This window comes from Bombus affinis, chromosome 14 (genome assembly GCF_024516045.1).
Source record: "Bombus affinis isolate iyBomAffi1 chromosome 14, iyBomAffi1.2, whole genome shotgun sequence".
NCBI classification, from domain to species: Eukaryota; Metazoa; Arthropoda; class Insecta; order Hymenoptera; family Apidae; genus Bombus; species Bombus affinis.
This window is the reverse complement of record NC_066357.1, coordinates 10,011,310-10,037,802: the sequence shown is the minus strand read 5'-3', so window position 1 is coordinate 10,037,802 and position 26,493 is coordinate 10,011,310. Positions and strand designations below refer to the sequence as shown.

General features: G+C 35.6%; 1 protein-coding gene and 1 long non-coding RNA gene across 4 annotated transcripts in view; one reads left to right on the top strand and one right to left on the bottom strand.

Annotated features, from left to right (window-relative positions):
• Nucleotides 1-26,493, bottom strand: part of LOC126924047 (glutathione S-transferase 1-1-like) — a 148,414-nt gene that overhangs the window by 82,501 nt on the left and 39,420 nt on the right. For 2 of the 3 annotated variants that reach the window (XM_050738123.1, XM_050738122.1), the window contains exons 1-2: nt 14,730-14,813; nt 13,720-13,837 (exon numbers count right to left, since the gene is read on the bottom strand). The gene's annotated coding sequence lies outside the window, so the exon portion shown is untranslated. Of the gene's footprint in view, nt 1-13,719; nt 13,838-14,729; nt 14,814-26,493 lie in introns of those variants that run through there. The other variant, XM_050738124.1, reaches the window with a different exon arrangement.
• LOC126924067 (uncharacterized) lies at nt 14,912-20,293 on the top strand. The gene is made up of 2 exons (XR_007713404.1): nt 14,912-15,073; nt 16,358-20,293. It is a non-coding gene; the product is annotated as an uncharacterized LOC126924067 (long non-coding RNA).

Below are 26,493 nucleotides of genomic sequence, written 5' to 3'. Positions count from 1 at the left end.
TTCATCCAGTTGCGTAGTTAGAGTAAACAATTAGTCTCGTTAATTTAGTTGAATTAGCTCTACTTCTGGGATGAAAAATCACATAGAAAGAATAGGAACAATGCGCATAGACGAAAGGGGGATTGGATATGTGAATGGGCCATTTCGTTCGTTTTGTGAATAGTGATGGGAGAGTAAAATCGATGGTCTGATTCGAATTATTACCGATAAATAATAGAGCATAAACGCAGGAAATATATAAACTCTCGTTTATTAGGGGGATCGGTCTTTATGCACAGATATTTTCTTTTTATTCGGCTGTTCGAATTATTAACCGATATCGGAAGCATTATTTGTCTTGGCGTGTACGGCTCTTCTATGCTATTTTACGCCATTACGCAAAGACAATGTGGCAATAAACTATCAGATAATTAAAATTTATCGTTACTGTTATGCGCGTTATGTGACCGTTAAAAATGCCTTCTTTAATTTCGCAAGCACAATTCTTCATCGAATATCCGATAAACTAGGACCATCACATTATATCGTATCGTACGCGTTCACAATTAAATTGAATTATAGAGATAATCCGCTTTGAGTACCTTCTAAAACTTATCATACTTCGATGCTGAAAGGATTCCTATATCTCGGTTAATGTACTAATGGAGAAGAGATTAGGATGTACCTACTAATTGGATCGAGCATCAAGAACATCCACGAAGAGTACAGTAATATTTTTGCTGAATATTCAATTTATACAAGGGCTTGAAACCTGCATCTTGTGTTTTATTCGTATACCATTTATGCATCGTCATGCGGATGTTATTCATTACGAAACGAGTACAGATACTTCATATTATTCGAGTATTAAAATATTGAAATTTAAGCGAATTCTTTGATTCTTTTGGTACTAGGTATAGTTCATTCGTGGTACAGGCGATCGTCAACTTCAGCCGTTATAACTGCTGCTATAGCCGTAGCTCGCATTCGTCGACTATTTCTACTGAATAGCCTTTGTTTTCACTACGTCATCAATTATCGTTTGGCTATTGTGGCGGTGAAAGTCAGACAATATAAAATTAGTGGTATTTTTCCTTGCGTAGTGAGTGCTTGGTATTGCTATACAATTTCCATTAAACATAATTAATTACGACCATTACATAAGTACAATGAGTTATAATTTATATATGTAGGCGCAATTAATGTAATTAATGTTAAACGGTCCTTCTCTTTTCGAATATATGCGCGAAATAAATTGTCAAGTTGCTCTCCGCGATAGAATTTTTCATGCATAAACGGATACATGAACGGAGGATACAAAAACTGCTTTAAAAAAAAAAGGACTTTGGCATCGTTTCGACAATTCAATTTCTTAATTAAATAATCGTTAATACAGGCTCGCGCACGAAAGATCCAAACGTGGTTTTGGCTTTAATTAACACAAGGTACGACGCACTGGTCCAGAAAGTAACGTCGCGAGCGATGAAAAAATGTCGAGCCGCCCGAATCTTGCCTTCGAATGCAGCAAGAATTTTACAAACGTCCCTGACGATTTCAATTAGTCGTTGAGCTCTTGTGCGGCGCTTCGACTGTTCAAACGTTTGCCCGCTTTAATTAGTTCGGATTATCAAAGTTACCATTTCGCCTGACTTCATTCGAGGCCGAGTCTGGCGACAGGTAGCTCGTTGACCCAGAAACGACGCACTTTCAGCTACGTCCCGAATCTAAGTCACGACCGATTAAAATCCACTCGAGTCGGCAGCGCGCTTTCAATTGTCCAAATGCGATTCGATCGGCCGTACAGAGGTGAACTGAAAATTCCGAAAATCCCTGTTTCTCAAGAATCTCCTTCTTCGAGTATCTCGAACATCAACGATAGTGCAAGAGTGTCGCTAATCGGTAAAGTGCTCCCCTTTGTATCGACCAGCTCTTTCTTTTGGAGATAAAGCCTCGACGGTGCGACAGCATTTCGCTTTCACAATGAAAAGTCGCCGAGCGGGGTGGAAGCTGGTCTCATGAATCCGGTCGACACGTCGACAAACGTATCGACGCGAGAGCCTGCTCGCCGTGAAGAAAAAGAAAAGCGAGAAAAAGAGCCTGGAAGAGTGGAGAGCGTTCGAGAACAGACAACAAGAAAAGATCGTGGAAAACGGAAGGTAGCCGCAACGCGTTCGGCGGCGCGAACCTCCAAACGCAGAAGTGTCTCTCGACCCTCTCGACCTGCTCAACCCTCTTGAAACGTGCAACTTGGACCGTAGATCGTTTTTGCCTCGCGAGAAATGGCGAGCGATTTCGGTCGAAGAAGGAACGGCGCGGCGTCATTCGGTAATGGAGTTAATATTTTAGCAGTGAGACACGAAGGAGGGGACTGGGCCGCATTACGACGCCGTTTACCTCGAGAACGCGACCGCCCCCGAGACTTCTTCAACCCTCGAGGGGAAATGACTAAAGAACTTCCTCGAGGAACTGGCTAGGGGGTCGCTCAGGGAACAACAGTCGCATACATTTTACGTCTGTTTCCATGACAAACGTTACGCGGAATTCTCTGACACTCGGCAGAACGAGCCGCGAGAAAAACAAAGTGCCTTTTCCTCTATCCTATTCCTTCGCCCACGAATTCTCCTTTCCTTTCCCTAGCGAAACCCACGTGTTCCGGAAGACGAGGCGGGAATGGGACAACTGTTTGCGAATCCAGCCTGGCACGTATGTCAACCCTTATTTCTTTCCGGGAAGATGCGACAACACGCCGGTGGTTCAGACTTTGCCTCCGACTTTCACAATTTCGACGATCCGTTTTGCCATCGTCGTTGTCAGCTGGCGTCTCTCCGCGATCGATTTACGTCGACAGCCATGATAAATCAGCCCCGATGAATATTATCCGACATCTACTATATGTATGCCATACATGCTGTTCGCGTAAATCTTCAATGGAACCAGAATCGTTTCTTAGTTCCTATTCTACTGCAATTTGAAGAGATTGGCATATCCTGAGATGGTTCTAGTTACGTATGCAAATAGTTTCTACCGTAATAACTCAAACGTGATTTGAAGCAATCGATTCAACTTATACAAGTCCGAATGAAAAAAGTTCGTAGTTGCCAATTTCTAAGTTAACTTGTATAAACAATCACGCGATTGATTGTAATTTTGACTTGTCTGCATAGACTGTGGACGTAAATTGGACATGAAAAGACTGATCAATCTCGTTCGATAAAAGAGAACTTCGATCAACCTCGGTCAATTTAATGCACCTTCAATTAATCTTTGTAACATTAGCAACCGATATTAATCGATAAATCAATATTGTCAATTCACTTCTCATCTACGCAAATTGAACTTAAAGCGATCGTTTACAGGTTCGCGCACCAAGTATATCGACGATAATGTTGCAAGCTTGTTAAAGTTGTACTTGTACGGTTGAAGAGAACATGCCTGCCAACTTCATTATCTTTTTTCGCTATTAATTTACTACCTGCGTACAGTCTGCAATAACGTAAAATATAAAGTATTTACTTTAAAGTATAAGGTATTTTAATTTTTAATGTTTATGAAATCTAGCGGTGTTAGATAAATGCAACTAACTTAATTTTATTGACCACGGCTTTTTAAATGGTAAACCGAACTCTAAACTAAGCTCTACTTATACATTCATTATTTTTACAGTGAATCAATTTTAACTGGAAAGCTCGTAAAAACACTGTGAAAATTGGCTAGCTGATATGAAAATTAAACATAAACACGCATTGTCCTTCGATCTGTATTTTTTCCGTTAAAATGGTAGCACGAAACATTATCATTTACATGAACATAATTCATTTATGCGAAAAAAATACATTTGTTCATATATATATATAAATTTACACGAATATTTGGTGGAAGTACGTGACAAAATATCGGTTTCACGCTAAAGCAAGCTTTTAACCCTTTGAGTGTTTAATCCGTATGTCGCCGCACGTCGTTTGAGCAACCTGATATGCTTGAAATAAATACTTTACGTCGTAAAAGAGATTCAGGTATTAAAATGCATTATAACATGTACAACTAAATAAATACAATTTTTGGAAACAAATACATTCTTCGATATTCTTAATTTACATGCTGTAGATTTAACGCAAAGTTATTTTATTGAAATTTTACTAGTTACTCAAATAATATAAAGAAACCAAATGTAGATTTTTCAGAATTATTAAAATAAAACATATTTCACGAACTAAAAAGTTTCCAACGATATGAATGATTTACAAGGGAAGATTCCCAGGCCGGAAATTAAAAAAAAAAATTACGGAACTTAGGAATACGTATATAGTACATAATATTCTTTAGCTGCCCGAATTCACTCAAAGAATGAAAATTCGGCTATTCTTCGATTTTGCGTTATAACTCGCTTTAAGATTGACTTTAAACAAATTTCTACCAAATGATATATTCCTAATTAAAAGAACTAACTTTTGTCTGAAAACTGTTTTTCTATCTCCTACAGTTTGCGAGTTATAACACAAAATTCATCCGCTTCGGGTGTATTTGGGCAGCAAAAAATAATTGCGTAATATATACCTATACATTCTCCACATATTTCCAGTTTCATAATTTTTTGAATTTACGAATTGTGGTTCGCCCATTGTTAGATAACGCTGTGAGAGAAAAAGTACACAAATAGAATATAATATTTTGCAAGAATTGAACGTTATGGTTTAGTATATTTTAATCTATCGCTGCTCCGGGACGAAATATATAAAATTTGCCTGATTCAACGCGCTAATAAATATTCGCATGAAACCAATATTCATCAGTACGTAAAAGCTTTGATTCTACGATGAAGGTTGCTTTCGTGACTTTCTATTTCTCAATGACCATTTAGATTAAGATATGAAATAGGTGGCTGTGAGGAAATAGCCATACCGGTAGCAAAAGGATTTCGGTTGTCGTAATATTTCGCTTTTAATGTGGACCGTTACAGGAGGGGCGAGTTATAAAGTAAAAAGGCTCGTTCGTCTGTTCTGCCTGGTTTGTTCTGGACGCGCCGTGGCTACGAACGCTTGCAGCGATGATCTCGCCGATTCGTTTTATCACCCGTGATTCGTGACGCGAGATTTTAAGATGTATGATTGCAATTTGTTCCTGCCATTTGTTCGTGTGAGAAAGGAAGGTTTCGTTGGATTCGTTTCGCAAATTGTGGTTGAAAATTGTTTAAAAAATTCAGACGTCAATTTACAAGCAAATATATCGTAAACTTAAAGTTTAGAAAGTTAATTAACAAAGATTCTCTTGTGTAATGAAAAAAATTGGACATTTGTTAAATAAATACCACACATTTTAATTCTCACGTTTCTTTAAATTATTCAGAAATTATTCCAATTCGATGTGATTCGGCATGTTAACTAATATCTTGAAAACTGTACGTACAAAACGGTTGCCATTATGAAAACAAAAATCTGAATGATCGTGAGACAAATTAAAGATCGCCACTGCGCAGAAAATACGAACGAACGTTCGTAACTAAACGTGCTACGAATCCAAACTCTGCACAGGTAATGAAAGCTATTTCAACACAGCACCATCTGTTTTCTTCTCGTTCTGCCGTTGGCTGCTAGTTACCGGGTTACTTATCCTGTTCAAACATGGAAATCCTGGCAAGCTTTAAACGTTGGCCGTCAATCGGCGTAACTATCGCAGAAGGAACGAATCGTTCTATATCAGAAATTATAAAATAAAGACTAACTTATGACAAATAACCTCTTTGTTAAATTCAAAGACAAAAGAATATATCAACGGGGAAGGTTATACACAACTGAACAAATATAATTGCACAAACAAATTTTCCTTCGAGATTAGCCTCGAGAAACGATTATTGCGAATTAACGAAGATATCAAGAGAGACTTGCATATAACGTAGAAAAATATCAATTTTATGAGAAGATTTTCATTTTTCGGCGAAGATAACCGCTCTTTCAGAACATAATTTTAAAAAATGATTCTTTATTCCTTAGTATAAGCTTCGAAAGTACATGCAAAATTTCAGCCAATTTTAGTTAGGATTCTTGAGTTGTAACCCGATTAAGCTTTTAGGCTGGGTATAAAATCTTTTCTACGTAATACAGAGAATCTTAAAACGTGAATAATACTTTCATGAAAAATTCCCGATCGAAGAATTCCTAATGAATACGTCGAGTTAAGTTAATAAAGATCGGAATAAGAGTAGTAATAAGCAAAATAATAAGTAAGAACAATAAGATATCGCTCATAAGGTAAGCTGAATATTTACGTCACGGATCAAATAAATTGCTTATTATAATCTTCAGGAGACGACAAGAATCTTTAAATTAATTATAAACTTCCGTTCATCAGTTACAAAATTCATAATCACCTTCTACCTTAAAGAAGAGTTTAGTAGAAAGCGTAATGGAAGAAGAAGGCCGCAGGAAATGAATAAAAAAATAGTCAGTGGTTTTATTAATTATTCATCAGGCGTCGAATAGAAGCATTCGGAGTGCGAATTTAATCGTATAACCGATTCGACGTGAAAATGAAATAAAATTGCATAACAGGTAATTGTTACTTAAAAATGGTTATCTATATCGATGATTCCTGCATATATCCTTGGGATTGTTCTGGCTTGAACATTTTTCTTCAAAATTGAAAATTACAAAATCATACTCTGAAAACGTTCGATTTTGTTAAATAACTAAGACGCAAAGTTTTATCTCAAGTGCGCCTTTCTACCTTTTTATTTCTTCTTTCCTAAAAGCCAACTCTAAAGCTGATGTCGCTGATTCGGAATGCAAGAAACGAGACCGACTAGATGGAGGAGAATAGCAACGAAGCAAATTGTTAACCAGCCGCTATATTTATGCATTTATTTATTAACCAAGTTTTATTTGTCCCTCGGGCGAAATAACGGGCGGCGAAAACAAGTGACGCTGTAGAGCGACAACTCACGGCCTGCCACCGCCAATTGCGACGATTCGTTTTATCCTGCGACGTCCTCGATCCGTCTACGTCGTACGTCAAGGCATGATAAATCAGTGTCGCGTTGATGGCGAGCATCGCGCGGCTGATAGGCAACCGTACCACGTCGTTTCTCCGTTGTCGATTCGCAGTAGTCGCGAAACCCTTTCTCGTCCCTCACTTTTTACCATTTCTTCCTCTGTCGTTTGTCCTATCCTCTATTTCTCTCTCTCTTTCGTTCGTTCGCATATGTTCGCATTCGTCTTCTTGCCTTTTCTCTCACCTCTGCCCCACGCCACGCCATTTCATCTTAGCGAAAAAATTGGAAATACGCGGCAAAGCTATTATCGCGGCAGATGATTAGACCGAATACCATACGCTAAAAGTAAATTGACAGAATACGAACAATCTGTCGATGAAAAGTGGACCGGCGAAATTGAAGGAGAGCAGATGCAAATGAAATTGTTCGTTGTTTCGTTTCAAACTGCAGCTGCAGTCAATTACGACAGACTTGAATCATGTTACACTTTATTTTGAACAGCCATTCGACGAACGTATAGTGTATTTATTTTTAACGCAATTTTCCACTATTTCCAAAACGTTTCTAGATTGGAGTAGTTGGATTCATCTTTCAATTTTGGAACAAATCTTGCAATTTTAATCAAGCATACCCAAAATATACTATAAATATATCATGTATTTACGAATATATATACACAAATGTAAGAGATTTAAGGATTTATATTTACCGATTTACCGAGATTTAAAATATAGGAATAGTTTAAGGCTAGGCCAGAAGAACCTTTAATTACATTATGGTTCATCAGTAGGTTCGAGGCAACCTTCGATCATGTTTTCGTTGAATTTTACCGAATTCGGGTGAACGGTCAACCAGTGAAATTTAATAGTTACTTAATAAATCCGTAAAGCAAGGAAGAAACTTCTCGTTTCAGTCCACCGAGATGTTTCTGTGCTCATTTTAGTACAATACGCGAATAACGATAAAGCACCTTGGATTTATGTCAGATCTAGACGCGTTCTTCTCACGTCGTCGCTGCCGATTTATGTCAGCACTGTGAAAATAGTCGGTCGACTCGTCGCCGATATCTGGCGATCAATCTTTATCGCATACCGATGTCGATACCATATCAAGAACTATTTCAGACAATACTTTAGACGTGAGTTCGATCACAATTCGAATCCAATGTTTCTTGATCGACTTCGACTCAAGGGAATGAAGTCGCAAGAGAAGAACAGCGACGAAGAAATACGAAGAGGCTGCGACCAATTGCGAGATTTAAGCAAACGTTAATTCTCGAGCAATCAGGCTGGTCGAATCGAATCGGCTGGTTCGAACGGTTGACAGCCGATGAAAAACTACGGTAATTCGCTGCATTCTCATTTGGTTAATTGAAACCGCGAATTTGACTGGCACGTTTTGCGTCGGCGCTAATCTGGATAAAAAGTAAGAAATGGTCGCATGGCAAGCTCTTTTATGTACACGCGTATATAATTCGTCGGCATGAAACGATGAAACGCAGTAAAAGGTGTGTTTTTTTTAAACGATCTCGATAACAAGCACGCCTGAAATCCTTGCTCTCCCTTTACTGCTCTCTAATTAATTATTTCCATTATTCTTATCAAGACGCGTCGACTGGTTGATTAAATCTCGCGTTTCCAGGCGCTTTAAGAAGATAATATCACGAAATGGAACGGGTCGAAAGAGCCACAATGAGAAGCATCGTGACGCTGTATCATTTTTTATGCTACTTAACTGTTTGACCTGTCGGATATATCGATCATTTAATTAGAGTTTGCGTTTCACACCGAGGAAGTTGCTTCAGGTTTGTGTGATTCGTACAATCCCCTTATTTTGTCAGTTATATAAATGACCTGATGTAATTAATTGAGTGCTAATAGAAAAAAACATCGAAATGTCGTATCTTTACTGTACTATGAGCAATTCGTTATGTATCGGTATCTATCGTATATAGGATAGAGCGTATTCCATTACACAAATACCTTAATATTGAAACGTTCTAATAATTCGAACAAAATATCTAACAAATGTTTTTCTATTATAGATATATACTATTGCTGTGTTTTATGTTGTGTTTTTCATAATTGAAAAAGAACTGATTAAGGCAAAAATCTTGATCTTATTAAGTAGGTAGAATTACTGTAGTAATTGGCTTCGATATTACGTCAGAGTCATAAAGTTTAGTATATTTGTACATATTTGGTATTTGTGACGCGATAAAGAAGGGCAACGCTCAAAAGTATCGTGTCGCCGTTAACAAATAAACTTTGCATGTTTTAGATTTAGAAAAGTACATTACAGCATAAGTTATATACGTTACAATATAATTTCTATTGGGGTTTAAAAAATTCAACTTGCCTGTTTCACAAACAGAGAGATCCATCGAAATAAAATTACACTATTCATTTTAACTTTGTTCCTGTTCCATCTTCTCAAGATAGCTCAGCTCGCTCGTAATAATGAAATCAGGGGTACGAGCACGCTTTTGACAAGCGATCTTCATAATTAACGAAATTTCCGCGGCGTTAGAGCTAAAGGTAAATTTAAACAAGTAGTCGCTTGTAATAAAAAGCGGCGAGCCCCAGGATTAATCCAAAAAGAAAGTTCGAAAGTTCGCGTACAACTTTAGCGGACCATGAAGCGGAATTCTTTTTTTTCCATCATTCTTTTTGCGAATCGCACGTAAGCGTGTACGCGTTTAGTTGTCTCGTTAGGGAACGTAGTGGCATTAAAGGCAACCGTTCTTTTTTACGACCGACATCGACCGTCGTTGCTCGAAAGGACCTCACTGTCGGGAAATCTGCCCGCTAGATACAGAATTATTTGAAAAGGGAACGCTGGGGAAACTTTTGACCAAGCCCGAAACGGAACGTTCACAAAAACTGCGTAACGCGGCGCGAATGGAAATAAAACGCGAGAGACAACGTAAAGTTTTCTCGCGTTACACGTTTGAAAAATCTTAGTCCACCGTAATCCCGACTCGACGCTGCGAAAATTCTGTTTTGCAAACGGGCTGAAACATCTATGCTGCTGTGCGTAAGATTCGGCAATGAAAACTTCGCTCTTTAATTATTCCCCCTTTTCCCTAACGAATGGCCGACGAATGACGAAGCTTGAAAAGCAAACATTATTTCTGCTTTTTAACATTTCTTCCATGAGAACTATCTCAATTTTTTTTATATTAATTCTAAAGTATGACCAAAGAAGATATTATCGCAAAGAAAATTACGTATTTCATGTTAAAGTTAAAAATATCGCAGGTATTTCTTAATGTTTTCAATTATTCGGAAGAAGCGATAATTTTAAATTTTTCGAACTCTTTGTTCTATTTCATTCCTACATATCCAACTTAATTCATGCTGATGCCTGTCATGTATATGAACAAGTTTCTTACTCCATTTGATTTATTTTAAACGAAAATCACAAATTGCGTTTCATTGCATTTCGAACGTAAATGATAAAACGATAAATTCTTGAATTTAAATTAAAATTGTCAGGTGAAAGTTTATATTTCGAAATACACGTTTGGTCTCAAGAGTCTTTATGGGGCTTTTATGTATCGAGATCGAGAGACCTTACGTTTAGTGAAACGATTCGTTCACCAAAATTATTTGTCTAATGGAGCTTGAAATTTAGACGAATATCATTTTTAAACAATAAATTTCTCTAAATAAGATAAAATTAGTCGTCAATATTTTATTGCTTTTCTAATATTACTATTGAACTTTAAGGAGGATAAGAACCGAGGTATTCCATATGGCATATAAATAATTTAGAACATTATTGTTTGTATAACCTGAAAATTAAGACCTAAATGAGTTTAGTTGATTTTAGTCGGAGAACTGAAAGTAAACAGTAACGCTTTTGTACGTTTTTGTCTACATACGAAGCAATTTTAATGCATTCCACGTTCTAAAAATATTTATTTCATTGTCCTATATTTCACTCCTTTTTAAGCACGTATTATTTGTAATGAAAAGTATCATACATTCTTTTGTTGACATGGAATTTTCATTTAAAGCATGCAATGTAAATGCAACTCTCTTACATAAGAGGAATGTTTTAAAACTGTAAGCTTCTAAAATCCTGAGAATTTCATGCATGCTTTTTTATACAGAAACTTCTCCAACCTGCTTATAAACTTATCGATTTCACACGGATTCTGTTAGACTAGATCGCCAATAAAATGTTCTTGTTCAAATGCGTTGAACGTATATACGTGCTACGATAATATCCAACATACGATATCAACTCATAGTTTCAAACGCTACCGATATTTCTAGCAATTGACTCGAATGCACTGGTTAAAAAAATAGTGTAGAAAGAGTAGGTTCACAAAGCCGAGGTCCTCAATCCTTCTCGCAATTTGCTTCTAGCCATCAAACCGCAAGCCATGGTACAAAGTGTTTCTAAAAACTTCCTTTCTGTTAGCATTTGCCAGTGAGCAAAGCTCCGCAACCACGGACCGCCATTTTCACTCCGTAACAATCTCGTCAGCAAGAAGGTCTGTAGATTTTTGTCCATTACTACAGCGTCCTGATCTTGCAAACCACGATACATCTACAGAGCGATCAGCTCGAGGCACTTTGTCTCTCGAGCCACGAACCTTCATTCTCCTCTCCGTTAAGCGTACCAACGAGCTTTTCACGCGCGGGAGCGTACCGGTACTGTAAGGATAGAGTAGTTACGGTTCTTCGTGAATTTCGAAGCGCTTTCGAGATAATGCCAGCGTACCGGAGCGGCACATTTAGTCGAAGACAAAAACGAAGCAAGAGGGTAATTTCATTGATGGCGATCAATGCCAGAGGACGCGGACAAAAATGATGGCGCGGCCGTTGCATAGGGATCTAGAAAGTAAGTGTACAGCCGTAGCAGGCGGCGTTAACGAGTGGCATCGCTCAGCTGGAGCTTAAACCCTCGTTAGGAAGCTAACAACCGACCATATGTCTTGTAAATCGCTGGTCCACGCGAAGCAGCGCGCTCGAATCTACGAATTTATGCGGTCGTCGAACGCGACCAATCCAAACGATCGACCGGAGAACGAGCTTTCGAACAAACAAAAACGCAACGTACCTAGCTGCAAATAGCACGACCGTGCGGCGACAAACCGCGCCCGAGTCGCACATTGCTTGCACGCATTGCGCGCGACAACCTTCAGTTTCGATCGAAAACTTTCTGTTCCTCCAAGTTTTTAGAAGGAAAACGAGTACTAGGTTGGTCGCTGAGGTTAGAAAACGGAACGACCGCCGCTCGATTTTCAATTATCGTAGCCCCGTTTGCGATTTAAACGATGCGATGGTCCCCTAGACTGTTATGGGGGCTTGTTCTCCACGATCGATCGCCGACCGATTCTCCACTCGTTGGAAATCGAGTTTGGATTAAGCTTCGACGACGTCCTCTATTCCTAGTACTCCTTGTACGGAAGCATCGTTTTCCGCGTTCCGATAACGCCCGTGAAACGACAAGTCGTAATCTCATTTATCGTGGACCTCTCTAAAGAACAGACAGAAAACGAAAGAGAGAAAAGAAATGGAAGCGAGGGAAAAGGTCGAAGATCATCCCTTTTAGTTCGGACAACGCGCATTTCCAACATAAGAAATTTCACAGAAGTTTTCATGCGTTCTGCGTAGGAAACTGTTACATCGACTCGATCGTGACACCTCATACTACTTTGACTACGAATGTTCTATTTTCGCGTAGAATGACAAATCTCTTGAATCTTCTTCGACACACTGGCTCAAGCATGTAGAGAATAATTTTTCTCCAGCCTTGAGATTTAAATTGCACTCGAAACTGTGCTCGAGCAGCTCTTAAAAGTCTTGTTACCTTACAATGATGTAACACCCTGACTCCCTCTGTCTCGACTTGTTCGCTCCTCTTACTACATCGTTATGTCACGTTTGATATTCAAGTACATTCTTTTGTATTTTATCGATAAAACGAAACGGCTAAGATACAGGCCGATTTGATGTATAATTTGATAATAAAAGAATTACTACACAAGATACTCGATTTAAGATTAAATAAGGTCTTTAACATTAATAAGGTTATTTTGTAAATAACTACTGCATGAAGTATGTCCCATGACATTTTTTCGCAACATTAATTCCAAATACGATAAACGTGATTAGTCATTCGTAACTTTAATAAGAAGCTGCAATTTGCACAACAGAATTAGATGATTCAACGCATACATCGACGAAGAATTACGTAATACTATTACTACCACTAATACTAAAAATGAGCATAGTAACAAAGTAGTAAAAAGAATGACATGAAATTAAATATGCAAAATAATATGAAATTGAACGAATAATAATTGATTCCAAGTGAAATATTTAATAGAAATATTCTCAGGCAATTACTTCATCGAAACGTATCTTTGAGAACAAAGAAGTAGCGAGATTTGCCTGTCGCGAAGTGTTTTCTTGCACGTGAAATTTGATACCCCTAAACGGATAAAATTCAACTCTAATATCTCCATATTTCAAATTCACACAGATTCATATACTAATTATTAACATTGTTTACGTTGTTTATATCAATTCTTCGTATGGTAATATTATATAGAGATCATACTCACATATATGTATAATATTAATTATTAATGCATTATTAACACATTATCAACAACGGGACATGCACTATGCTCGTCAAAAATTCTATGTAATACAGCTAGCCACCCGTGTCGATTCGGACCTTTCATCCTACGACATGATTGAGTGACCAAAAGAACAAAAATGCATGCGACTCACCATTAAACGCGAAGAACGTTATCATCGATGTTGTTGTAGTTCAGGAGAAGTTATTATGAAGACCGTCAGTAAATAGCAATCACCGAATCCCACGCAAGAGGCGAAGACTGGAAGAAATCTGTAACAAAGCATAGAATATTACGATTTGTCCATAAAGACAATATTAATTCTTTAAAATGTATAAAATAACAAAAGATTGACGTTGATCAAACGAAAAAAGAGGAGTAAAAGCTTTAACAGAACATATTAAATATTATATTTTGTTCTTAACATCATACTATTGATTGTTTAAAAAATTTAGAATAATGAGAAATAAAACTTATCGAACTTGAGAATAAGAACTGAATAGTAGAGAATAAGTAGAGAATAAGAACTGAAAGTAAAAAGTAAAAGTAAAATAAAAAGTAAAAACTTTGAAATGACTTTAATGACATCTAAACAAAGTTAAATATCTTTCTATTTAATTAATATACTTATATATTATTACTCGGTAACATTGGACAGTAAAATGTCTCTTAATATCGGGAAATGCCTATGAATATTCCATAATATAATTGATTTATAAAAATTGTACTCTGAATGTCTCGTCATTCGAGATGTACAGAGAGACATGTACTTCGAAATAATAAAATATGGCGTTCTTTCTTCGTCGGTTAAACACAGCTGCGCAATACCAAAAAAATGCAATGCGTAGAACGTGTCTGTGATTATTGAAAAAAGTGACTAACAGCATTATTACTAGAGATTCGCGGCATACATATGTAGCAAAATGTAAAAAGTATTTCAATATCTTATTCAAATATGCTTTCCATTATTTTAAAATAAATTAAATGTTACCAAATCTCCATAAGAAGCTATCGTATCGAATACATCATCAATCATGGCGTCCTTTTGAGTTTCATGGCGTTCTTTTAATACCTCGAAGTACGTACGAAGAAAACATACGTTAATTAAATGAAGTTAACACTAGTGTATTTATAGGGTAAAAGAGTGATTATGAAAGTACATACTACGTAGTGGAAAGATCGGCACTAATCGTAAAGATACACGAACACACATCTAATCGCTTCGATTATCCACACTAGAATGACACCCCGCGCCGCGATTTACCAACGAACTTCGATTTGCAAGAAGTGGGGGGCTCACCGGCAAGCCAAGAGTAAATAAACTGTGCTCAAGTATATATATGTTTTCAGTAGGAAGCATATTCTGTATCTAATAAAGAAACGATAGGTCAGACTGAAACGCGAGATGCACGTTGAAAGTAAACACACATGAGATAATATGTATAATTTAGTCTGACGAAATTTATGTAGTTGAAACGTGAATATCTAAGCATAGAAATTTGATATAGGTAAGTGTCGTAATTTAATTAGATTAAATAAACTTAATTAATAGGTAGAAATTATATTGGAACTTTATAGCATTTAATTTTCATTTAATATATAATATAAGTAATATTAATATAACCATCATGCAGCATTCTTCTTTAATATAACCTATAGAATAATCAAGTATGTGTTTTGTTAAATAATGATTTAGGATAGTCGGTAACAAGAAATTATAAATAATTGTGTTTAACTTTCTACAAATATGAAAATTAGGCCACATTTTGTCCAGAATTACTCTATATTCAAATGTACGCCTTAAGTAATCCAAATATTATACGCTAATATTTATCATCATTCAGACAGTTTGCCAACAGAATTTTTATGAGATACTTTACACTTTTTTCATGTATTTGTTAATTTTTTAAAAAATTAACTCCTTTGTTTTCTACTGTTGTTCTCGGTGCTTTTATCTGCGATATTATATTACGTCGTGTAAATGAGAATTTTCGCAAAATATGCAATATGTACATATGCACGTATTTGCACATTTATTTGGGTGTAATATTTAGGTAATAACAAATTTTGTTTTATTTTCGATACATTCTGCTATTTAAACAGAAAGCCAACCCCTACGTATTTTAGAATGCTATATAATGTTAACGTTTATCAAAATTGGTTCGTTACGCTTTATTTATTTTAAGCAATAAGCAGAATAGCAGAATTTCAATAATTTTAACGTTGGAATATCTTTTTGAATAAGAATAGAGTGTTAAAATAGTAATTATGTGTAACGAACATAGAATACCATGTTCAAAAAATCATATTGTATCATATTAATCAACTCGATTTGTTCTGTAACTTTCGTTCTTATCTTTATATTTCAATAAAATACAACAAACATAAAATAAAATATCCTGATATAAAAAAAGACGAGCAATTCGATCATCTACGATTCTAGTTGTTAACAGTCACAGAATACAAATGTCATATACTTCCCTCAAAATTCATTTCTTCAATTCATTTCTCCAATTCATTATTTCTTCTATATAGCAATGAAAGTTTTCACGCAGTTATCGACAGTATTCCATGCTGGTTTCTCGCCGTACATTTTCTCTTGTTCCGCTCGATTTCCGATCAAAAGATGTAGACAAGCGGGACTTTATTTAATGAATACAATGAACGTGGGTCCGGTGCTTCTTTTTCTTTTCTTCCTAACCTCATCCACTCCCCGTCATAATGAAAAGTTCCCTCATAAAGAAAGCATGTATTATGGCATGACTTCATTCAGGTACTCTTTAAATTTTCAGATAACCACCGAATGGCTCATAATCCAGCGGCATGTCGCGCCTATCGTTCCAAGCTCGAAAGATAAATAGAAGCACGGGGACCAGCACCGCCTCGAGGGCATTACGTCGCTCGTTCTCTTTCACGCGCAGGTTGGTATACCTCGAATTTGCATTGCCCAGACAACGGCAGTGCTGCTGTCTGTACCCAACGAAACTTCAAGCCTGCCAACATTTCTAGCTTCCGTTTCGACAGCGCGTCATTCTCTCGTTGAAAATGCGAATACTGGTGAAAAGGAAATGGAGAGAAAAAAAGAATTGGTTGCATCTAATATATAAACCTGAATATACATAGTAATACAGTGATTAATGAATTCCCGATTTGAGAGTTTTTTGTTTATTTAAATTTTATATAAGAAATGTGCTGTGCTGTTACAACATATTCTATAGGAAAGTCTGTACAGACTATGGTTTTAATTTGTCGCGTTTTATTAGAGTTCGCGTGCTTCGACGGTAAGCTCGCACTTGTCCTTGCGTGCAAGTGTTTCGAGTTACGTTTTTAGCTAGATGTTCTGATCTTCTTTTCTTACGACGAAGGCGTACTTCGTAATTTTAATTACAACTATAATTACTCGTAGTGATATGAGATAAGGAATATGATGGAGAGGTTGATACAATTGTATGGATACAAAGGAACTAATATTACTTCAGAGAAAAACTTACGACGACTAAAGCATTACCTGTGATGATTGATGACGATGCATAAAGCAATTTGATTATTATCAATGTGGTTATTAAATGTTTAAAAGAATTATTACTTATTTACTATAAATTAGATTACTTAATTACAAAATAAGATATCGATTTTAATATTATTAAAAATACATATTTTTCTGTTAGAAAGACTATATCTAACGAGGTAACGCTGATGTATCAATACCCATTTATCCATTTAGTGATAACTATATATTACTATGCATGATAACTGTGTTATACAAGTAGCTCGCTGTACTGAGAGATCGCAGTTCTGAACAAATCTATCGAGTTGTAAGACCGACTATGCGAGGTAATGCGACACGATGTGACGATGTTATCGGTGCGCTACATGTTAAATTTATTAGGTGTAGTTGTTTTCTATTTTGTTGTTGTATAAAATATGATTTATTAATGCAAATACAGTTATCGAAAGTAATATAAAAATGTTGAGTATACCAACAACTTTAGGTCCGCCGAAGATTCTTCGAGGCATTGAAAAATAATTCAAGGTAGATGTATAGTATGTACTTGTTAAAAACTCTGTTTTCATTAGAAATTCATAAGGAAACTTGATATTAAATTTAATATAATACGCATTCCCTACTTATTGAAAGAACATGAAAAGTTGTTTTAACTTTCTGAAGTTCTCGGTAATTCTATAAAAAGAAACCACGAAATGACGAAGAGAAGAAAACAAAAAGGTGTATTGGTAACTTTAGTTCATCAAGCGTGTAGATGGTCTGACAACATAGCGGGAAAATATTTTAAGAAGAAATTAGGTCGACGACGAAATTAAGTTTTAGTGTAACTTTCTCAATAACCGCTACTTCCTTTCCTCTCTTTATATTTTTTTGCCTTATATTTTAATAAATTTTGCTTTCAAGGATGTACTAGCATTTATCGTAATTTTAATTTAATAAAGTTTTATGATTAAAATTGTATGTGTGGTATTTTCAGATATAATATTCAGAATATATTTGATTTATTATTAGAAAAGAGATAATTAAGAAAACTAGTATGTATAGAAAACTAATATGAAATTGACTCAAATATACCTTATTCTTAAAAGTTCTTGTCGCACAACCAATCTCCTATACAATTTCATTTTCTATTCATATGTTTCATTTCTGATTTATGTTCAACGATTAAAAATAGATAATAATTGATCTTATTTCAACTATATTTGACGTCTCGTCGTTTGCGTTTGGTCCTCTGCCTGTAGGTCTTCAAGTAAACGCGATAATTTCTTGACCCCGCAGGCATCTTACATCCTCATACCTATGTCCAATTGAATTCGGAAGTGCATATACCAATTGTTGGTCGGCGTCCAGACATACTGATATCAGACCAGGAAATGTTCCGGTATCGACCGCTTTACCTGTGAAACTATGCGAACATACAGTGACTGAACCGACGCTGAAGGAACTTCGTTACGTCAAAACCAGGGTGATCTGTAAATTGATTTCGCTATTTAAATAAAAAGCAGCCTTCAGCTAATAACTCAGCACAAGTATTTTTTTAAATCTACCTGTCTATTCGCTATCCTATTATATTCGGAATCATTATACATAATGTATTTTGAACGAATAGAGCCACTTTAAGAAAGTTATGTCTAAAAAGTAGTTATATAAAATATTTCTAATGAAAATGCAACACAATGATCTGTTTGCATTTTATTCCTTCCTGATATAGAAATTAATACGAATTTATTTCTCTACTTTATCGAGATATATTATTCAACTACAAATATGATTTTGTTGAATGATTTCCATTATCCTATGTAATAAATTTTCTCTTATAACTAAATGTAGTTATGCCTCGTTAATATCGATTAATAAGGAGTTGTAATATTGACTCTGCCACAGTGCCAATTCTCAGAAGTAATCCAAACAAAGGATTATCGTGTTCTAATCTCGGTTCAGGTCTGTAGAATAAATAGAACGACTAAACCTGCATAAGAGAACAAATCCGCTGCCGTTTGGAGCTCGAAATTAACAAACGGCCAATCATCACATTGGTTGATAAAAGTTCTGTGGAAATATGATAGAATTTACGTAGAACAAGTTAAGAGTGTAAGTTTTTCAAGGTTTTGAATGACGTTCCTGAACATATTTTAAGAATGGCTATATCTGAAAATGAGATTTATTGAAATAGAAAACTTTTGCAGAAAGTGTCATTTTACTTGGATAAAAATGATATTGTAACGCTACGTTAAACATAGTTAAACATAGTTAAACATAGTGCGATAATTGCTAATAGTGAATACATAGAAGAAAAATCAATAGTTATCTAAAGATCCAAAGCGAATTTATAGGAATCTGGCGATTGAAATAAGGTGGATAACAAGTGGGATAGGGTAATAGAAGTATCCCATTAAATGAGGAGTAAGATTCAATGATGTGAATACCTGAAAGAGGAGGGTTGAGTTCTAACGGATAATGAATCTATAAAAAAAACCATAGAGACAATTCCAATCCACTTTACCTGATTCAATAGCTTTCGAGCAACTATTTGAAACACGGAGCACTATTCTTGAACATTCGTGCGTGAACCATACTTATCGATGTTTGACATCCTGATTAAAGAGAAGACGGGTGAATAGCGCTTATAGAATATCATATACGGCACCGTTAAAGTTATCTCTGTTATTATCCCTGTTTCACCTCTACATCCTGGCTTTAGTTATTTGCCTTGGTTATTAATTTTATGCTCTCACTAACTATTTCTGATATTCCTCGATAGACGAATAGACAGAATAGATAGAATAGATGAATTTTTTCATCTTAAAACATGTATTTGCTGTTGTTGATCAACAATTACGCAAAGAATGAGATAATAAATGATATTATAATATCAAATATTATATTAAAACAGATTATGATAGTCTTCAGCTTGCTTTGCCACCTTGCACCATTCACTAATGAATGAATAATAAAAATATCGTTGCTTAGTGTAAAGCGAACGATAATGAAAGAAGTGTTAATTAAATTCCTACGTACATTGAAATTCAATAATCTCGATGGACTAACGGATATAAATATTTCAAGTTAAATCATAAATATTTCAAAACGTCGAATGTGATATTAAAGTAATTTTAGCTCCATTTCGTGCAACATATGCAGACTATATTTAAATAATTAAATCCGTAAAATTATATATGAATGTAATGCGCAATGGAAATAAATTGACATATTTTATTCAGAAGGTATTTGAAATACTTTTGATGGTACCGTTTCCATGTCCAAAATTGTATTTTATATGGTAATGTTAAGGAAAGCTCATGACATATATTTTTTAATTAATTCTATCTCTTTCTCCATGTTATTTTTGTTCGAGCATATTAAAAGTACATTCGTTTTAGCACGCCGTCTCACCAGTTACATAGAGTTATTTCAAAAACGGAAGTTTTTATTTGTACCCATATTGTTTAGTTTCATTGAATTCTTCGTTCTCAAACATCGCCACCACTAGCATCGCTGTCATTGTGCTAACGTTTATGTCTGTCATGTAAATAACACAATGACATCTGTACGCTCTAATTTCCGTCTTTCGGTACGTACACATTTTTAACCTTCCCTTCGCGTAGCTCGTATTTCCATATCACTCGTGGTTTTACGCGCTCGCCTGTTTCAGTTTGTGCCACTCCGTGAAATCTATCATCTTCGTCAATGCAGGATCGCGTCGCGATTTTGAATTGTTTCGCTTAATTACTTCGATGCAGGCCGAATCGGTCGTCTACGGAACAAAGTGGCTGCGCGCCAAAGCGTATTGCATCCTGCGTTCTTTGTCTCCAGCGGTGAATGCTGCTGTGAACTTTTTTAACGAACATTGTTTTGTTCTTCGCTTTTTGTTTTGTTTTGGTTCCTATGGTTGACGAATAACCTTTGTAAGGTAAATATAGTTGTTTCTGCCACTCCGAGCTCATGGCTTGTTTGGAATGAAAAAGCGATTTTTACACGATAGGGTGCGAACACCGAAACGGGATGAATATGAGTGATAAATATGTTCGATAAATGATAATTTCAATTTTTTAAATGACTCTTGATCATGAGATTCTTCGAACGAGTGCCTTTTCTGAAATGTTTTCCATTATTTCTGTCAAAATAATTTGTTCGATGTTATTTTTGAAGATGAAAGAATAATACGACAAAGAAAATTGCAAATTAGAAAAATACACTGACAATTTGGAGTGGAGAAAGAACCACGTTTCTGAACGAATAGTTTAGAAAAAAAAACTAAGAAAGAAAAAAGAAACAGACGAGTCAAGACAAGAAAGCAAAGAGAGAAAGGAAACACTTTCACAGCTGGTCTGCGACATATGGAAACGCTCTGCAAATACTATTAATCGGTCGGTGGTTTCGCATTAATTCGAGCGCGCCATAAACAGGACGCATGGTTGGCTGTCGTAGCAGGGTGTGAAAAAGCCATTCAAAAGTCGACCAGACTCGACTCGCGACACTTTGCAAGAACCTCTTTACGCTTCGAGCATTATGCGCGCCGCCTTAGCGAAACGACATGCGCAAACACGCGACTCCCTCGTTTAACGTACACTTGTTAATTAGCGATAGAGGGAGAACGTGAGCGTCTCGCTTCTTGTCCGGTTAGCCGACGGAGTGGCTGTTAATGCACCGCGCAAAAACCACCCGTTTAAGAAAGAATAGCGACGGTAGATTTCAAGCTAGTTCTAAGATTGAACAATGAATTATGGTAAATGGTCTCTCTGATGAACTAATCTATATAGCGTATTATTAACAACGAAAATAATATAAATTGAATAACGAAAAAATAAGAAAAGTGTCTTGGCAAAATTATTATCCTGGATTCGAATCCCATCTGCTAGGAAATATCATTACATTATCTTAATTTACCTTTTTACGGTTTTACTAAAAAGGAGCAGAGGTTTTAGATCGTGACACAGAAAGTCAATCAATCCTAATGAAAGTTTTGAGGTTTTCACAGCCTGGATTGTTTGAACTATTAATCGAAGCTTGCGAGTTTAAGCTTTATCCAATTGTTTTCGCGTTCTAGCACTTTACTAGTTACGGATAGTTTTATTAGGCTTCCCAAGACACACTGACGCTGCTATTGGTCATTTAGTTCGTGTTTATAAGTTAGCTGTATTCACGTTAAGGATCAATGGTAACCACCAAGTTCAAAGAACGTAGAAGATGAATTATTTGGTGTATACATTCAACTGTACCAGAAAATCACAACACTGTGAAGCACAAAATCAAATTTGGAAAAGCCAGAATCGAATCCCATAAAACTGGGGGATATCTTCTAAGAAGATATAGCAAAGAAATATATCATAGGAATGGATAAATGTTCAGAAAACTTCCTCAATCACATGGAAAACAGTGTTGTCTATGGTCCAATTGATCAATCTTGCTGCAATTATTTTCGATTTGTATGTTTCTTTACTTTTTGAATACATTATTTTAATATCAAAAGATATCTCAAGTTTGAGGAATTAAATTCGCTTGACCGCTATGTATTTGTTTAACCTCTTAAATACGATACGCCACTATAGCAGCTTTCGCAGGTGTCATCTTACACTACGATGCACCACTATAGTTGCTCACTCTACTGACTCATTCGCTCACCGTTTGAACTAAATGATTTATTTCATTTGTCTTGCTTCACATTTTTCTGTTCTTGCAACGTTTTATAACAGTGTTAATAGTATACAGGCAGAATATATATATAGTCTTTGTCTTTGATATGCCAGTGTCAGATATCGATTGTTGCTTTTTGTTAAAATAAATATACCATTATTAGGTCCTCTTTTTAACATGCCGATCCGTATCCTTATAATTTTTTTTGGAATCTTCAACGCGTAATTCGTGTCAAACTCTGCCGTACAGAGAAACAACTCCGTACAAAATTCAACCTAAGAATCTAAGAGTTTAAATGCTTAGGACCTACGTAAAAGTAATTCTTCAACGTTCATATTCTAGAGATTACATGCACGCAACGAATCTTTATCGCGACATTATGCCCAATTAACATCCAATGAGTTGGTTTATGATAACGATGTAGAGCAAAGAGAAGCTGATTATTGATTATGCTTGTATAGCCTATAAAACCAGCTCAAGTTATTTTACGTGTTAAATGTACAATATGTGCGTGACGTTCTATCCGATTTTGCCGATAATATAAAATTTGTGAGATCTAATTTTCTTGTCGAAATGTATATTGAGTAGTTATTCTGTATCTAGAATCTTCGTGAGTAAAGTCGTGTTTATATAAAATTGGAATATGCTCGTTTAAAAGTTTTATGGGTCTCCACATTGAATATGTTATGCATATTAACGAAGCATTACGTTTCTATTCATTATTGTACTTCATAACAGAAATTGTGTAATTAATAAGTTAAATTTCCAAAAATTGCCTATACGATGTTGCATTTTTGCAAATAAAAGCGTAAATTTATTATTTATCATTGTTATTTTACCAAACGCTAATTACGAAGCAAAATACTGGAATTAAAAAAAAATATAGCTTCGACAACTGACATTTAACTTTATACAGCCATTGGTGGAGGATGCATCGATACGTCAGTCACGTACTGGGTCCGATAAACGATCGAGACTAGACAAAATTTTCCTACATTCGCGTGGTTGTGGTTACGCTATCGGATTCATCGTTATGCTGGCCAAAATGGAAGCGATGGACGAGCCAGGAACTCCCAGAAGATAAAAAAGGATATCTCGTGGCTGCACGAAACGTGAGAAATGAAATGCGTAAACCGTATGGAACGAGAATCGAAATGTAATTGAGTTCTCCGACGAGAGGAGTTCATGAAACATATCAATGTTTAACAGGTGTAGGTGACAGTCGAAGAGGAATCAAGTTACACTCTTTAAAAATTGTATTTCAAGCGTCTATTTTGATGGATACGACGAATAACTGGGCAGAGTTATTATCAACGTTTCGTATTGAATGTTTTAAAGGTTCTGTAGAGCCATCTCTTGTTTTAAATATGCCTTGTATTGTGAATATCTATGTCGTTTTATATCTTTAAATATTCTATAAATAAAAATAGATATATAAATAAATAGAAAACCTTAATGCACTTATCGAGCTTTAAATTTACTAATTAGTATTCTGTAATGTTATAATAAATAAAATTTTATATCATGGAAGTTAATTCTATGTCATATAGAAGAACGACAATGAAAATCTGATAGATCGTTTCGTGAATATTACATAATGCGGCATGGAGTCACTGCATGAGGTATGCAGGTTTGCTATGCGGAAGCACTGCACGTGCGTTTCACTGCTCTAACAGCAAAAATTTGAACACTTAAATATCCCCGACATATCCTTGTGAAAAAAATTTCACGTAGTTATACTATTTAAAGGGGTACATGTAACGATAGGGCAGCTTTTTTATAATAAGAATAAAATATAGTTTTGAAATAAGATTTTATTTAAACACAACCAGGTTTATATTATAAATTAAAAGATGAGAAGATATACCCTTCTTAGAGCTTTATCATATAAACCCTATATCTATTCATAAATCCTACAGGACTAGCTATCCAAACGTTCTTGTTGCGATATCGATTCTGCCATCCTATAATTTTATGGTTATCCGCTTACATTCTGTATCATACCCGGCGATAGGTCTAACAACAACAACAAAATAAAGTATTGTATATACATTGCAGATAGACTGGGATTCTCACGTTTGGTACACGTCATGTTTCACGGGGTTAGTCGAAAAACTGTGGAATTAACTGAACCACAAATTTGTGAAAAATACTGAGCGAAGCCGTGTGGCGGCATTAAAATCGCGCGAATCGTTTTCCAAATCCATGGTAGGAATTACTGGCATGTAAAATTGGCTGATGGGCAGCTGGAACGTAATCACTGAAAAATAAAGCGCGTGACAATATAACATGGATGCTTAATGAAGAATAATGTATTTAATTCCGTATACGATACAATTATAACGACATTTCAAAGAGTGTGCTGTTAGAAAAATACAATGAAACTCGTACTATTAACCCAGTGAATATGCGATTAAATATCTACTATTAAAATTACGATTTAATAATTTAATTATATTTTATCAAAGTAATTAATAAAAACATGTTCAATAAATTCTAGTTAATTTATGAATTAAATAATACATTTATGTCGCTTTATATACGTATGCTATATACAAAAAATATATTTTATAATAATAAACAATTTTTTGGAAGTAGAACTCCGTATAAAATTACCTTTCTTAAAATGATAGTTAGCTATATTTCTTTGCATAAAATAATTTTTGTTATCGAAAGAATAATTAATGCGCATACGTTTACGGAAAATATCGTTTATGCAGTTCCACTAATACCCTCCTAAATCGCATTGTGTGTGTTTCTAAACAATCCTGGTATTTTACGTGCGAAAATATACGAGTTACTAAAAACTATCCGAGTATAAATAACTTTATAACAAAATGCGTTTCTAATTTCATTGGTAAATCAGGTAAACAAAATTCGCTAGACGTACGTAGACTTTCGTGACTAATATAATCGTCATTTAGCAATGGCGATAATTTCTACCTAGATTTCAAACATTACAATTGAATATCCACCGAACAGAGTACTTTGACTTTTCCTGTATTTTCCAGTGTTCCGTTTATAAGGATACAACTCAAAAGCGATATCGATTTGTCACGGTGTACAACTGATCGTACTTCCTAACCATTGGATTCGGAGCAAACCAACCTCTCGACGGAAGTCGAACTCTGTTAATTAATACATGCAGCGCACGGCTACCCGGCGTATTGGAGGCAACGAACCATAGCCAAGAATAAGAAGTGAATGAGAAAAAGCGTCGTTTGTCGTTAATGACGCTCATTATCGCATTTCCACCGGAGTTTTCATTATCACTGCTGAAGCATAAGGTGTAATCTCGCGACGATTAACAAGCGGCGTTTTGTATTCTAGTGTCGTCTTAATGGGGTAAATGTGTGCCAAAAGTGATGCGAAATTGACTGAATATTTGTTACATGGAACAATACTTGTGTCTGATTTGATAACTTGTTAGTACTAGTAAAATCAATCAGATCAGGATCTTATTTTGAATTTAGTGGTATATTAACATTTGAAATTACGTAGGAAATTGTGAAATACATATAAATTTCGTAAAAAGAGAAATTAAATCAATCCTACAAAAATTATTGCCATAACCGACCACACAAATCCGATAACGTAATTTTTGGTGACAGAGTTCCGTAAGATACGTAGCCTTTCCAATAGGCCGAAAGCAGCTGATTCTTTGAGAAATATAGTAGGTCCCGTGTTCTAGTTCTCAGCAGTGTTTCCTTACCAGTTAAAACAATAAATGCATTTTCATTGTCCTCGAAGATATCATAAACGAACTTAAATTTCATGTATTTACAAATT